The 15,592-nt window shown below is 43.9% G+C and overlaps 1 protein-coding gene across 1 annotated transcript in view; it reads left to right on the top strand.

Annotated features, from left to right (window-relative positions):
- Positions 1-3,173: 3,173 nt before the first annotated feature.
- LOC100987188 (NBPF member 3) overlaps positions 3,174-15,592 on the top strand; it is a 44,566-nt gene continuing 32,147 nt past the window's right edge. The window contains exons 1-2 of the mRNA XM_008966537.5: positions 3,174-3,323; positions 7,879-8,150. The gene's annotated coding sequence lies outside the window, so the exon portion shown is untranslated. The remainder of the gene's footprint in view (positions 3,324-7,878; positions 8,151-15,592) is intronic.

Genomic DNA, 15,592 nt, shown 5'->3' with positions numbered 1-15,592 from the left:
AGTCTCACTCTGTCACCCAGGCTGGAGTGCAGTGGCACAATTTTGGCTCACTGCAACCTCCACCTCCCAGGTTCAAGCGATTCTGCCTTAGCCTCCTAACTGGGATTACAGGCGCGTGCCACCACACCTGGCTAATTTTGTATTTTTAGTAGAGATGGGGTTTCACCATGTTGGCCAGGCTGGTCTCGAACTCCTGACCTCAAGTGATCCACCCACCTTGGCCTCCCAAAGTGTTGGGATTACAGGCATGAGCCACCGTGCCCGGCCGAGACTCAGTCTTTAAAATAATGAAGTAAAATAAAAACATAAACCTCAAACAAAAAGACAAACTATGATTTCAATCATTGTGAAGCTCTTGATCTAGTAGATGAGATATATATATATACATATACCAAAAATACTATAATTTCAGAGAAGTGCTATAGAGTCTAATGTTTAACAACTTCTGGCACTTGACTGATGGTGTTTAAAGCTCTTCCCGCATTTTCCAGGGGTATAAATCGAGGCAAGTTATTTGGTATTTACTGCATTTTGGCTTCTTCATATGCAAGGGGGTTATGATAATAATACCTACCCCATGAGGACGGTATGAGGACTAAACAAAATCGTGTATGTGTAGCCTCGGCCAATGCCCATAGACACTGAGTACTCAACTAGGTGTTAGCTAGTAGATTTTAAATTTGCATTTATTCGTATAGTTTTTAAGGTAAAATTTACATTCATTGAAATGTTAACTGTATGTTTTTTGACAAATGAATACACTTATATAACTCATATCCCTATCAAGACAGAGACCATTTTTACCACCCAGAAATTTCTCTCATGTAACTTCCCAGTCAATCCCCTGCCAGAGGGAACCACTGTTATGATTTTTTCACCACAGATTAATTTTCCCCTTTCTAGAATTTCAAATAAATGGGAAGGTATGTGCTCTTTTGTGTCATTTATCTTCACAGACTTTAAAATAAAAGTTACAATTTTAAACCTTTTGGGCATTTAGTAAAAATCTCCTTCCCACCAGTAGCCACCAGTCACCAGTCTTCATTTCTCTCTCTCTCTCTCTGAGACAAGATCTTGCTCTGCCATCCAGGCTGGAGTGCAGTGGCATGATCATGGCTCACTGCAGCCTCAACCTTCTGAGCTCAAGCAATCCTCCCACCTCAGCCTCCCAAATAGCTGGGACTACAGGTGCCCGCCACCACGCCTGGCTAATTTTGCTTGTATTTTATGTAGAGACAGGGTCTCACCAAGTTGCCCAGGTTAGTCTCAAACTTCTGAGCTCAAATGATCTGCGGGCCTTAGCCTCCCAAAGTGCTTGGATTACAGGTATGAGCCACTGTGCCTGGCTCAGTCTTCCTCTCTTGAAGCAACCAATGTTATTAGTTTTATGTGGGCCATCCCATGGCTTATCATTATTAATTCAGGTGTTTATACAAGGCTCTTTGAGAACTCAGTTTTAAAGGTTACCCAGAGCATCCTATGACAACTCAGCCTAAAACGATATAAAATCAGTTTTAATATAACTGAAGTTTCTACATTCTGACTCCAACTGTCAGATTGTGACATTTTATCTTTCTCTGACTTTATGCCAAATTTACTTCAACTTCTAGCATCTATCATTCTCATTTATGAACAAATATGTATTTAACAAATGTGGAAATACAAATCATGAGCCAAACAAAATCAAATCCTGGGCTTACGTAGCCGATAGTAAAAAATTCACCAAAATAACCACCCGATTACAGTTTCATGCAATGTGATAGGAGTAAGGGACCACCACAGGGAGGTCAGAAGGTGCTTTTCAGAGGTGGAGACTACAGCTGTTCTCAGAAGAATAGGAGTTAGAAGAAACTTCCAGGCACAGAGCAAAGCATGAGCAAAAGCTCTGTGGAGGCCAGGAAGCTGGTAAATAGGGAATAAAAGAGGCCAGTTTGGCTGGAGCAGAGAGAGCAGAATGGAATTGGTCTGAGTAGTGAGAAGAGATGAAGAAGTGGGCAAGGCACCTGGCCATTCGGGGCTTGGTTAGTTAGGAGGTTTTGTCTAAGAGAATGGGAAGGTGTTTAAGTGCTTTAGGCTGGGAAGTGACACGGTCACATTATATTTTGAAAAAGCCACTCTGCCTGTTGTGTTGAGATTAGAGAGGCGATAAAGGGGATATGGGTAAACCACAAGAAGACTAGGTCAGTAGTCCCTCGACCCTCACTCCCCAGGTGAAGGTAGCCTAGACTAGGGTGGTGATGGAGGAGATAGAAGAGGACAGATTCAAGGAAAATTTGGAAGGTAAAAACCAGTAGGATTTGCTGACGGATGGAGTATAGGAGGGGAGAGGTAGATTATCAGGGATGTATCTTAGTTTTCTTATACAAGATAGATTCAGTTGCAATGAAATTGTTAATTGAAATTGACTTTAAATAATGGCATGACCAAAAGTTATGCAAACATTTGCCTTAGATAAAATATCAAGTTTTCAAAGTTTTTAGCTGGGTGGACGGCATGGCTTTACTTCCTATTTCTTGGTATTCTAATCCTGTTGGGAAAAAAAGTTTTTCTTTTTCTCAAAGGCTTATTTCAGTGGAAGCCCATCTGCAAAATCTGTTATAAATTTAAATTAGAAAATAACTACCAGTGCCATTGACACGTTGGTTATTGTTTTTGCGAGTGACCTAAGGCCATCTCTGGGAGAGCTGGGGGCTCTTCTGAAGCCTGCCCGACTGCACCGCGTGCCCGTGCCTGGAAGTCAGACTCGGGGGCGGTACGGCAGCGCGAGGCCTGCAGTCCTAAGCGCGGGGTCGCTCCAGCCCCCGAGGGGGTGTGTCTCCTGCCTCTTCAACCAGGGGCTGTTCAAGTGGCCGGGGAAACCAGCGATTTGGAGGGTCGAGGGCTGGTGCTTTGAAAGACAGGCGGAGGGGAGAGAGGGATTTCCCCGTTCCCGCTGCACTCGGTCCTTCCCCTGGGTTACTCCTTTTCTCGGCCTGCGCGGCCCCTAACCTGCTCGAAACCATTGTGCAGAGGAGGCCGCAGGGTCCCTTTAAGGCCCCGCCGCGCCTGCGCCTTGGGTTATCCTGACACGCCCATCGGGACCCTGAGGAGCCAATGGGCCGCAGGCGCAGGCGAGGGGCTGGGTGGCGGTTGAGACAGCGGCGGTACTGGGAGGCGTAGGTGAGGGTCGCGAGGCTGCTTCTGAGCTTCTGAGCGAGCGCGGTGCTTTTGGGAACGCGGGACGGGCGACCTGCGGCGCCAGGAGCTGGGCCGAGGCGTGGTGGCGCGGCTGCCGGCTGCCCTCTGAATGGGAAGGTACGCGAAGTCCACCCAGCGTTTCTGAGGTGAGGGCGCCGCGCCAGGCTGGGCGGGCGGTGAATCCGGGACCCGCGGGCGCACAGCTGGGTAGAGGCGCGGCCGTCGCAAATTTTGTTGCGCGAGCGCGGGGGCGGGTGGGGGGTCGTGCACCGCCGGGGCCTGAGTTCCCCGCGCTGGATTCTTCGCCTGCCGCTGCCGCCCGCACCGCAACTCTCGTGGGCGCTGGGGAAGAAACTCGCTGGCGGGTGTTCTGTGGCATCCCAGGGGGTGGAGGGACGGAGCAGCTTCGGGGGCACGTCCTCCTATATCCTGTAGAGGACACTGACCCCGCACCCCACCCTCCAGGCCAGAAATCCGTTCCCTCTGCGGACCTGAGAGGCGAGCGCGCTCGCGCCCCTGACTTGCAAAGTTGGGGTCTTTACTGGCTTCCGGGCGTCTGCTCCTGGCGGTGTCTCCAGGCTGGTGATGGGCAAGCCAGGTGTGCCAGGTCCAGGATGCACGTGAGCAGCGTTTGTAGCCATCACTGAATCACCTCCTGACTAGCGGGGCAAGCCTCAAATGAACCGCAGGATTTTGGGTAGATTGGATTGTGGGGTTGCTGTTTGCACTCCAAAGAGTTGCTGTGATTTCCCTGTGTCTGGCTGGCTGGCTGGCTTCTTAGATCATCTCATGTGGCGTCCTTTCAGCGGAGAGTTAACCAAGACGTTTGGCCTGGCTTCCTTGCTTTCCTCCTGTCTTTTGCTGCTAGAGCTGCTTTCGAAAAGAAGTCTTTTCTGGCAGTGGTATGTTTTCTTTGGGTTACAGTGTTATTCATCCTTTCTTTGCCAAAAGAATGAATCCCAGTGCTTCAGGAAGTTAAAGAAAAGATCTGCTGGTAGTGTTTAATCTTTGTTCTGAGCTGATATGCGTTCGTGGCTTTTTGTTTTTAAATTCTATTAGTAAAATTTCACTAGTGAACCAGAAGCTATTTTTTTCTATTCTGAAATGCTAGCTTTAAGATTTCTGAGAACTTTGCGTCAAAGAAATCTTGGAAAAGTTACTGAAGTATAGAGAAGTTCACAATTTTACATGTGCAGGTGGCCCGGGCGCAGTAGATCACACCTGTAATCCCAGCACTTTGGGACGCCAAGGTGGGTAGATCACTTGAGCCCAGGATTTCCAGACCAGCCTGGGCAATGTGGCAAAACCCTTTCTCTACTAAAAATACAAAAGTTAGCTGTGTGTGGTGGTGTGTGCCTGTAGTCCCAGCTACCCGGTAGGCTGAGTTGGGAGGATCACCAGAGCCCGGGAGGTTGAGATTGCAGTGAGCCGTGATCATGGCAGTGCACTCCGACCTGGATGGCAGAGTGAGACCCTGTCTCAAAAAAAAAAAAAAAAAGTAATGAATTTTTACCAAGTGAACCACCACAGATCAAGAAATTGAACATTACTAGTCTGGGGTATATTTGTAGGGGTGGCATTGTTGGTTTTAGAGGTATATGAATGATAAAACTTTAGTATTACATATTGTTGAACATTTTCCCAAAGTAGTTGTACCATTTAGCAGGGATATGCTGGTTACCCCACATCCTCGCTGATACCTGTCAGTTAAAAATTATTTTGCCATTCTAGTAGGGGTGCAGTAATATATCAGTGTGGTTTCATTGAGATTGAGTATCTTTTATTGCCATTTATATGTCCTCTTTTGTGACGTGCCTGTTAAATCTTTTTATCCAGTTTTCATTGATATGCTTGTTTTCCTGTTGATTTGTAATACTTTATTCTGGATATGCCTCCTTTCTAGGATTTATATGTATTGCATTTCCCTTTTTTCAATCTGTAGCTTGCGTTTTCACTCTTTTATGGTGTTTTTTCATGAAGGGAGATTCTGTTTTTTTTTTTCTTTTTGAGACAGGATCTCACTCCATTGCCCAGGCTGGAGTGCAGTGGCACAATCACAGCTCACCGCAACCTTGACCTCACAAGGCTCAGGTGATCCCCCTGCCTCAGCCCCCAAGTAGCTGGGACCTACAGGGCAGTACCACCACACTCAGCTGTTTTCTGTATTTTTAGTAGAGATGGGTTTTGCCACGTTGCATAGGCTGGTGTGGAATTCCTAGGCTCAAGTGATACACCTGCCTCGGCCTCCCAAAGGGTTGGGATTACAGGCATGAGCCACTGCACCCGGCCTGAGATTCTTAATTTTAATTAAATTATACTTTATCAATCTTTTCCTTTATGGTTACTGCTTTTTGTGTCCTGTTTAAGAAATCAATGCCTAACCTAAGAGTATGAACACATTTTTCTGTGTTAACCTTATAACGATTTTATTTTAGTTTTTGCATTTTTTTTTCAGACAGGGCCTCAGTCTATTGCCCAGGCTAGAGTGTGGTGGCAGGATCTCAGCTCACTCAACTTCCATCTCCTGGCTCAAGTGATCCTCCCACCTCAGCCTCCTGAGTAGCTGCGACTATAGGCATGTGCCACCATGCCTGGCTAATTTTCATATTTTTTGTAGAGATGGGGATTCAACATGTTTCCCAGGTTGGTCTCGAACTCCTGGGCTCAAGTAATCTGCCCGCTTCAGCCTCCCAGAGTGCTGGAATTACAGGTGTGAGCCACCCCACCTGGCTGTGATTCACTTTTTACTACATGGATGTGTCTGCTCAATCCAGCACCATTTATTGAAAAGACCATCCTTTTCCTTCCGCACCATGTGGCACTTTTTTTCATAAATCGAATGACTGTATGGTCATCTGATTTATGAAATTAGTGTGGGTCTGTTTCTGTTTCTGGACCAACCTGGGTAACATAGTGAGATTCCATCTCTACAAAAAATAAAAATAATAAATAAGTGAATAAAATTTTAAAAATAAGTGCGTAGAGCAGATGGAGTCATAGGTGATAATTTATAAATGATTGCCAGTTTCTTGGCTACATATGGGTGTTGGTAATTCAGATGTGTTGGGTGTTCAGGCAAAACGTATTAAGTGAATTATATGGTGTTCAGAATGATTGCTAGATGTTCATTGTGACTTGAATTAGATGTTATTTGAGCCTCACAGAGCTACAGTTTTGACTCTTTTATTTATTTGTCTTTTTAAAATTTTTACAATCTTCCTGTCAAGGCAGTAACTCTTTTATACTTAATTGTTCTTAGGTATACTTAATTACCAGAAAAGCTTTATGGATCATACCTAAATAAGTGTTAAGCCATTTAAAGGGCTCACGTGATGTGATATAAACAATACTGTTCTACATAATAGTTTTAGGACTACATCAAATAATTTTTTTTTTTTTCTTGAGACAGTGTCTCGCTCTGTCGCCCAGGCTGGAGTGCAGTGGTATGATCATGGCTCTCTGCAGCCTTGATCTCTCAGGCTCAAGCACTCCTCCCACCTCAGCCTCCTTAGTAGCTGGGTCTACAGGCATGCACCACTATGCCCGGCTAATTTTCTCCTTTTTGTAGACAGGGTTTTCCTGTAGTGCCCAGACTGGTTTCAAACTCCTGGGCTGAAATGATCCTCCCACCTTGGCATCCCAAAGTGTTGGGATCACAGGCATGAGCCATCACACCTGGCCATTTTAGTTTTAATAATTTTTATATTTTTCTAATTTAAAAGATTTACTAAAATCTCTTACAGCTATTATTTATGAATATAGTATTCATTGTTGTTATTATGATGATTTTGTATGTGTTTAATCTGATTTTCAATATAAGCTCCTGGCAATTAGAGATTTTGTCTCTTTGATTCACCAGTGTATTCTCAGTACTTGACCTTGCCTGGCATGAAACAGATATTGAATAAATATTTCTTAAATGAATGAATGAATGAACATACTAATACCATATTCAACAATCTCCGAGTATCACAGTTTTCACCATCTAACAAATAAAATAGCTTGTATAGAGTAGAGTCACAGTCAACCTGCCATAAAAGGACATGTCGATGAAAAATAAACCTTCGTATGTGTAGCTGCTAAGATTTTGGGGCTTTTGTTACCGTAGCATAACCTAGCAAAAGCTCAGTGAGACAGCATATACAATATACGTGTACAGATAGACCAGCTAGACCAGTAGATGAGATTCCAAAGATACTTCAATAAGCATTAACTAACGACACCCACACTCTCTTAATTCCCTAACAGAAATAATGGAATTCTTGTTCACTAAGATCTGCCTCAAATATTACTTACTTTGTGAAAACTTCCCTGGCTACTCTAGTATTTAGTCAGGACTGTTTATTTTTTTCCCCCCAGACTGGAGTACAGTGGTGCCATCATAGCTCATTAACTGCTAACTGAAGGCTCAAGGAATCCTCCTGTCTCAGCCTCCCAAGTAGCTGAGACTACAAGTGTGCACCACCATGCTCAGCTTATTTTTCATTTTTTATTTTCCGAGACGGGGTCTTACTATGTTGCCCAGGCTGGTCAGGACTGTTGATTACATATGACAGAAACCCAGCCACCTCTAGTTCCCACCACCTTTCAACCTGCTCTTCCCTGGGTCTTCCCAGTCTCCGTAAATGGCAGCTCCATCCTTGAAGTTGCCGAAGCCCCAAATCTCAATGTTAACCTTGATTTCTCTCTTTTATCTCACAGGCAATCTGAAGGCAAATCCTGTTTAGACCCAGGCGAAGGTTCCTGGTGACCCAGGCTCTCACCAGCCAATTGTCCCTTGCCGTCCTCCTGAGGGCGTCTGGAGCTTCAGTGCTGTGTGCTCTTGGCCTCCACACTGGGGATGCCACTGACTCCCACTGTCCAGGGCTTCCAGTGGACTCTCCGAGGCCCTGATGTAGAAACTTCCCCATTGGGTGCACCAAGAGCAGCCTCACATGGTGTGGGCCGACATCAAGAGCTGCCAGATCCAACAGGTAAAAATCCCGAGGCATTGCCAGCTCGGTGGGGTCAGAGAGTCCTCTTTCTATTATAACTCAGATGTGAAGGGAAGATGTCAAGGTCCCTAAACATTGCAGGGCCTTGCCTGGCATGAAACAGATATTAAATACATATTTGTTAAATGAATGAACAAATATCCACAGCCTGTGCCGCCCATGGCCTGCAGTGCCGTGGTCAGGTGGAAGTGATTTTACTTCAGGAGAGGACAGTGTTCTCTCCAGGACTTTTCCTTACTAGCTAGATCTGCATCCCTCTCCTCGCTCTTCCCCTCTCACCCCCCATTCTCTGCCCCCATTTCTCTCTGTTTCCACCCTACTGTCCCCTTTCACCTGCTTTCTGCTCTTCAGCTTTGGTGGCCCACCCCCTTCCCTGTCCACCTGCATCCCCCAGGCTAAGGCCCCTACACTGTCCTGGGTGGGGAGATGTGTCTGGTTTTAGGCAGTGCCCTCTGGATGTGTCCAGGATGGGGAAACATGGCTCAGTTGCCAGTATAATGGGTTAAAAGTGGCCACTTTTGAAGGCCTTTCCCATCTCCCATTCCAGAATCCTGTAGGACTTAGAATTTATGGGCCACAGTGGAATTCTTGGTTTCCCAGGACCTTGTGGTGGACACCTTCTTTCACTGAGCATTCATGGGGTGACTATTAGGTACCAGGCCCTGCTCTGGGCTAGAGGCCCCACAATGAGTAAATCTCAGGTCAGTACCCCATGGAACCCACCACTGCAGGCATTGAGAGGGGGAGAAAGAAAGGGGCATGGCCCGTTTGTGTTCTTCTCATGTGGTCGCCCACAGGTCCTGGGGGAGTAGGAGCCAGTGCAAGGAGAGAAGTCCAGTGAGAAAGACAAATGGATGACATCAGACCCAGGGGCTGAGGTCCCCAGCTGCAGCTGGGTAGCTTCTGGAGTGGACAAGGAGCAACAGGGAAGTTCGTGGCCTGGTGTTCTGGGATGCATTGTCTTATCTCATTCTTGTGAGCACCAGAACTTATCCAAAGACAAGACTCAGTGTCTCTGGCAACAGTGGGCCAGAGACAGAATGTGTGAATTTCAGAGGAGGAGGAAGGGGTTGTACCCCATGGAAACAGTATGTGGTTTTACAGTAGTGCATCTTTCTCTAATAACTGATTAGCGTGTTCCTGTTAATGGAAAATATTGGTGGTGTAAGTTTCCCCACTGTTCTCATCTTCATGTAAATTTGTTCATTTCCTTCCTTCCTTCCTTCCTTCCTTCCTTCCTTCCTTCCTTCCTTCCTTCCTTCCCTACTTCCCTCCAACTCTCTTTCTCTTTATTCTTTCCCTGCCTCCCTCCCACCCACCCTCCCTCCCTTTCTTCCTCCTTCCCTCCCTCCCTTCTTTCCTTTCTTCCTTTCTTCTTTTCCTTTCTCTCTCATGCTCTTTTTCTTTCCTTTTTGTTCTCTCTACTTTTTTGAAGAGATCACACTGTACTGAAACCTACATTATTTACCAAAATCTCCAGATCTGCTTCTGTCTTGGAGGCAGAGAGCTCATCCAGTAGCCCTTAGCTCTTCCCAGCCCCCTCCTTTGATTTGTGGGTGCCACTGGGGCAGCTGCTGAGTCTCAGTGGTTTCTAGTCTTCACCAAGTTCTGCCCACCCAGATGGTTTCTACCTGTCCTTACCAGAAACCTGCACTGTCTAGATTGCTGAGGCTGCTTCTCCTTAACCGATCTGCTATCTGTATTCCAGGGGCACCCCAGGGTTAGAGGTAAATGGCACAGGCCTTGAAATCTCCAACTGCTCTGACTCCAGGTTGGTGCACTTCAATGCCAAGTACTAACCACACAGTTACAGGATGCCACCAAAACCTTGATATGGGGCTGCTGCATCCTAATTAAAACAAATTAATAGAATTTTTTTTAGAACAGTTCTAGGTTTGTGGAAAACTTGAGTGGATAGTACAGAGGGTTCTCCTAGGCTCCCCTGTCCTCCACACAATTTCTCCTATTAGTATGTTTTATGAGTGTGGTCCATTGGTTACAATTGATGAACCACTGTTGATACATCATTATCCACTAAAGTCCATAGTTTACATTAGAGTTCATTCTTTGAGTTTCACAGATTATGGGTTTTGGCAATTACATAATGTCCTAAATCCCCAATACAGCGTCATGCGAAATAGTTTCACTGCTGAAAATTCCCTGTGCGTCACCATTTCATGCGTCCTCCTCTCCTCCACCCCTGACAACCACTCATCATTTTACTGCTTCTATCTTTTTGACTTTCCAAGAATGTCCTAGAGTTGGAATGGTACAGGATGTGGGTTTCCAGACTGGCTTCTTTCTAGCATTATGTACTTTAAGTTCCTCCATGTCTTTTCATGGCTTGATAACTTGTTTTTTAAAATCAGTGAATCATATTTCGTTGTATGGCTACAACAGTTTCTTTATTCATTCACTTGGTGAAAGACATCTTGGGTACTTCCAAGTTTTGGCAATGATGAATAAAATTGCTGTAAGTACTTCTGTGCAGGATTTTGAGTGAACTTGTTTTCCAAAGTGACAGTACCCTTTTGATTTCCACTAGCGATGGAAAGTTCTGGTTGCTCCTCATCTTTGACAGCATTTGGTGTGTTCACCTTTTTGAATTTTAGCCATTCTAATACAGTGATATCTCATTGTTGTTTTAATATGCAATTCCCTAACGACAAATGATTTTGAGTGTCTTTTTCATATGCATATTTGCCATCTGTATATCTTATTAATGAGGTGTTCAGATCTTTCACCTATTTTTTTTTCTTTGTGTTGTTTAGTTCTCAGAATTCTTCATATATTTTGGACAGCAGTTTTTCCATCAGATTATTTTGTAAATATTTTCTGCCAGTCTGTGACTTGCTTTTTCCATTCTCTTGACAGTGTCTTTCACAGAGCAGAAGTTTTTAATTTTAATGAGGCTCAACTTAATTTTTTTCATTAGTAGATTGTGCTTTTGGTTTTGTGTCTAAGAAGCCATCATCCAACCCAAGATCCCCAAGATTTTCTCTTATGTTATCTCCTAGGATTCTTATGGTTTTGCATCTTATAAAGGGTATAACATGCATACCTGGATTTATTATTATTATTTTTTTGCATGTGTTTGTCCAGCTGTTCTAGCACCACTAGTTGGAAAGGCTGTCTTTGCTGTTTTAAATTGTCTCTAAACCTTCATGGAAGATCAGTGGACTGTATGTAGGCCTGTTTCTGGGCTCTGTATTCTTTTCCATGAATCTATTTGTGTGTGTTTTCTCTTTTCACCAACTTCACACTATTTGGGTTACTGTAGCTTAAGGTAAGTCCTGAAGTTGATAGTGCCAGACGTCAGGGGGGTTTTCTGAACTTCATCATGAGAACCTGGTTGAGACCATTGTAGTAAAACTTGGAAACGTGTGAGATTCCCCCTTAGTCTGGTTTTCAAGGAGTTTTTAATGCTCTAGCCAGGCCACCCTCAGCTTCTAGTAATCTGTCAATACCATTTAAGTGCTCCTCCCACTTGCTGTCCCCAGTAGCTTCTCTTCCCTGTGAGCTCTGACTCCTTGTGTGTTAGCCTGTCTTTCTCATTTTTAGGGTGGCCGTTTTCCCTGTGACCTCAATTCTCTGGTCCACCCTAGAAGGGTTGACTTTCAGTTTGTTCAGCTTTTTTCTAGCTGTGAGGACAAGTGATGACTGCCTAGCTCTTTCCATGTTGGAATAGAAACCCAAAAGTTCGTTTAAAGAATTACTTGTTATAAAAGTCAGCCATTGTCCACGTACAACTCAATGACTTAAGGTGATATATAGAATTGTGCAGCCATCAGCAGAGTTCTACTTTAGCACATTTTATCGCTTCCCCCAATTCCCTTGAACCTCTTTGTAGTCATTTCCTAATCCCTGGTCCCCATGACTGGGTCTGAATAGAATAAATATTTGGAAAGCAGACTTCATTATATTTACATTTTCATGTGTTTGGGACTTTATATAGTGGACTATTGTGTTTGTTTTGTGACAAGCAGAGAAGAGAGTGCATTCTAGGGATGTTTTTTGGGGAACATAACAGTAGTCTTGTTTATGGCTCTCCTTGAATTGGTTCATCTGTGCTGGTGACTGGTATTTGCTACCAAACCTTGTCTGGTGAGCACAAGAAAATGAATTTTTAAAAATCTGCTATGAAAATCGAGATGATACATTTTCACATAATAATATGTGGAGTTAAGTAATGAACCATCTTTATTTATTTATTTATTTATTTTTTGAGATGGAGATTTTGCTCTGTTCCTCAGGCTGGAATGTAATGGCGTGATCTAGCTCACTGCAACCTCCACCTCCTGAGTTCAAGTGATTCTCCTGCCTCAGCCTCCTGAGTAGCTGCGATTACAGGCACCTGCCACCACGCCTGGCTAATTTTTGTATTTTTAGTAGAGACATGGTTTCTCCATGTTGGCCAGGTTGGTCTCTAACTCTTGACCTCAAGTGATCCACCTGCCTTAGCCTCCCAAAGTGCTAGGATTACAGACATGAACCACGGCCCGACCTGAACCATTTTTATTCTTGCAGAAATGTGATTGATAACAGTAAAGCCACACTCCTCGCATGCCTGAAATACCCCTCATTGTCTTCTTCAGGTGGCAAGGGCTCTGAAACAGCCACATAAAGTTGAGGGCAATATTTTTACTGTAGTTCTTTCATTGATTGATTGATTGATGGATTGATTGATTTTTTCTCTTAGAGGGATTAGCATCCATGTATCTGAAATTGAAATTCAAGAGGAGAGACAGGCACCTGTACTAGTTTTCTCTTGCTGCCAATTATCACATTACCACAAACCAGTGGTTTGAAACCACAGAAGTCTGGAATGAAGCGGCTGGGTTCTCTGATCCAGAGTCATGTGAGGCTAAAATCCAGAAATGGGCTGGCTGTGTTTTTTTTCTAGAGCTCAAGCTATTTTTCCAAGTTCACTACAGATACTGAAAGAGTTCCTATTCTTGTTTGTGGGGGACTGAGGGCCCTTTGTCTTTGCTGACTGTCAGCCAGGAGACACTCTGACTCCAGAGGCAACCTGCTTTCCTCCTTACCTGTCTTTTCCATCATCAACCAATAACAACTCATGGAGTCCTTCTCAAGCTCCTGCCTTCTGTGGCTTCATCTTCTCCAACCAGCCACAGAAAGCTCTGTCATGTATGGAGTGGTGTGATTAGATCCAGTTCATGCAGGTAACCTCACCAGCTCAAAGTCTTATAACTGGCATATAACATCATAATCACAGGAATGGTGTCTCATCACCTTAACAGGCTTTAGAGACAAGGGTGTGACATATGTGGGGACCATTTCAGAAATTCCACCTACCACAGTAGGACACTCACATTCCCCCAACTGCAAAATGCATTCACCGTCTCCCCTAAGGTTCCCAAATTTCATGTCATTTAAAGCATTAGTTCAACATGAAAAATGTCATGTAGATCACATCAGATCAAAAGTTTAAAATTCCATCTAAAACATCCACACCAGGTGTGGATGAGGCTTCTGAGGGTGTCCACAAAGTACAGGTCTTTGACATAATTCCCTTACCTCCGTCGACCTGTGAAACTGAACAGCTTATCTGCCCCTAACGTGAAATGATGGGACAGACATAGAATAACAGCTACAGTGATTCTAGTTCAAAATGAGGGAACATGGAAGGGATAAAGAAGTCACTGACCCAAAATAGTTTGGAAATGGAGCTGGGCAAAATCCAGCAGAAGTTTCTTAATTAGGATCGACAGCCTGGGACCGGCCCGCCGTCCTATGGATCTTTGCCTCTGGGCTCCCTGCTCTGCATTTCTTGAAACCATTATTATTTATCTTTTTTCTCACACTCTTTTGCATATGGCTTCTGTTGCACTCAAAATGTTTTTGAGATTCATCCATGTTGTTTTATGTGTCAACAGTTTGTTCCTTTAGCCATTCCATGGAATGAATGTATCACAGTTTATTGATCCATTCTTGTATTGACAGATACTTGAATGTTTCCAGTTTTTTGTATTATGAATAAAACTGCTATGAACATTCTTGTATAAATCATTTTCTGGACATATGTTTTAGTTTCTCTTGGATAAATGCTTAGGAATTACTGAGTCATAGAATAGGCAGTTGTTTGGTTCTGTAAGAATATGCCAGATATTTTCCCCAAAGTGTTTATACTATTGTACATTCCATGCATTAATGTACGAAGGTGAGAAAGCTTTTGCTCCTTCCAAAGAGGCCTGTCTATATACATGTAATTTTTTCTAACTGGAGACAGGCTGATGACTTCAGGGACATGAACATGGGATACAGGACACCTGTCATCACCACCACCATGAAGTTGGGATTCAGGAAGGAGGTTAATCATATAAGGAATCCTGTGACCAGCATGAGCTTCTGTCAGGCCACAAAGGGCACTCAAGTGAACAGGGCATAGGGGGTCCTGGGGTCATGGTGAGAAAGTGTCTCATTGGTAAAACCTTTTCCCTTGGGGAGGTAAATAAATTCTTGGTTCCTTCTTGGTAGCCCTTGTAGATAAGGATGGTCAAATAAAATAATATTATATCTGCAAAAACTCAGATCTTGGTAAGATTTACTAGTTGGGAATCCAATGTTAATGCCATGAAGCAGCCGCCAGCTGGGATCAAATGTGAGCCTATGGATCAAGGTGCATACTCAAACACAGAGAGCTTTTTTGAAAGATGCCACCAGTAGTTTTTCCAGGGCAGAGATGGGTTGTTTATTTCTCTCTCTAATCTAGCCCATATGCTAGCTGAGAAGGTTTCTTCATATCACTTTAAATGATGATGTCCTTGTACAACAATTTTCGAAACATTCTTTAGATAAAAATTTAATGGGCATTCTTTATTGCATTAGGCTTAAATTTCATGCATCTTAAGGTTTTATTGCAAAGTGTTGCCTTGTTTCCTTTTTAAGATGATATAATTTATAACATGCAAGTTTGCTGTCTGTCCCCTCCCTTTATATACATATAAAATGAGCAAACATGTGGCCATGAAACAGATGGTCATAGAATTGGTTCAGTGGTTGTGAGTTCAGCAACCCAAGAGTGTCTTATCTGAAATACCACCAGGAATGCCTGGACACAGTAGACAAAGGTTGTTCAACTGGATGCCTTAGGATACACGCTACCAAAAACAAAGTAGCTGAAAAGGAACCAGAATAACAGAATATCAGAGCCAGAGGAACATTTGGAGGTAATTCAGTACCTCCTCCTTTTCAACCTACAGGGGAGATAGTGGAACAGAAGCAGAAATGGGCCTGCCTGCTGTGCCCAAAATTCATTGGAGATGGTTGTGGTGAAGAATTTCATTTATGATGAAGGAGAATTAAACCCCCGTCAGTTTAAATTCAGGCAGGTTTATTGAAAAGGTGAAGAAGCGTCTTGCAGAAGCAAAGCGTGGCTGAGGCTTGTGGGCTCTGGGAAA

Source organism: Pan paniscus, chromosome 1, assembly GCF_029289425.2.
Source record: "Pan paniscus chromosome 1, NHGRI_mPanPan1-v2.0_pri, whole genome shotgun sequence".
In the NCBI taxonomy this organism is placed as follows: Eukaryota; Metazoa; Chordata; class Mammalia; order Primates; family Hominidae; genus Pan; species Pan paniscus.
This window is presented reverse-complemented; position numbering and strand designations above follow the sequence as displayed.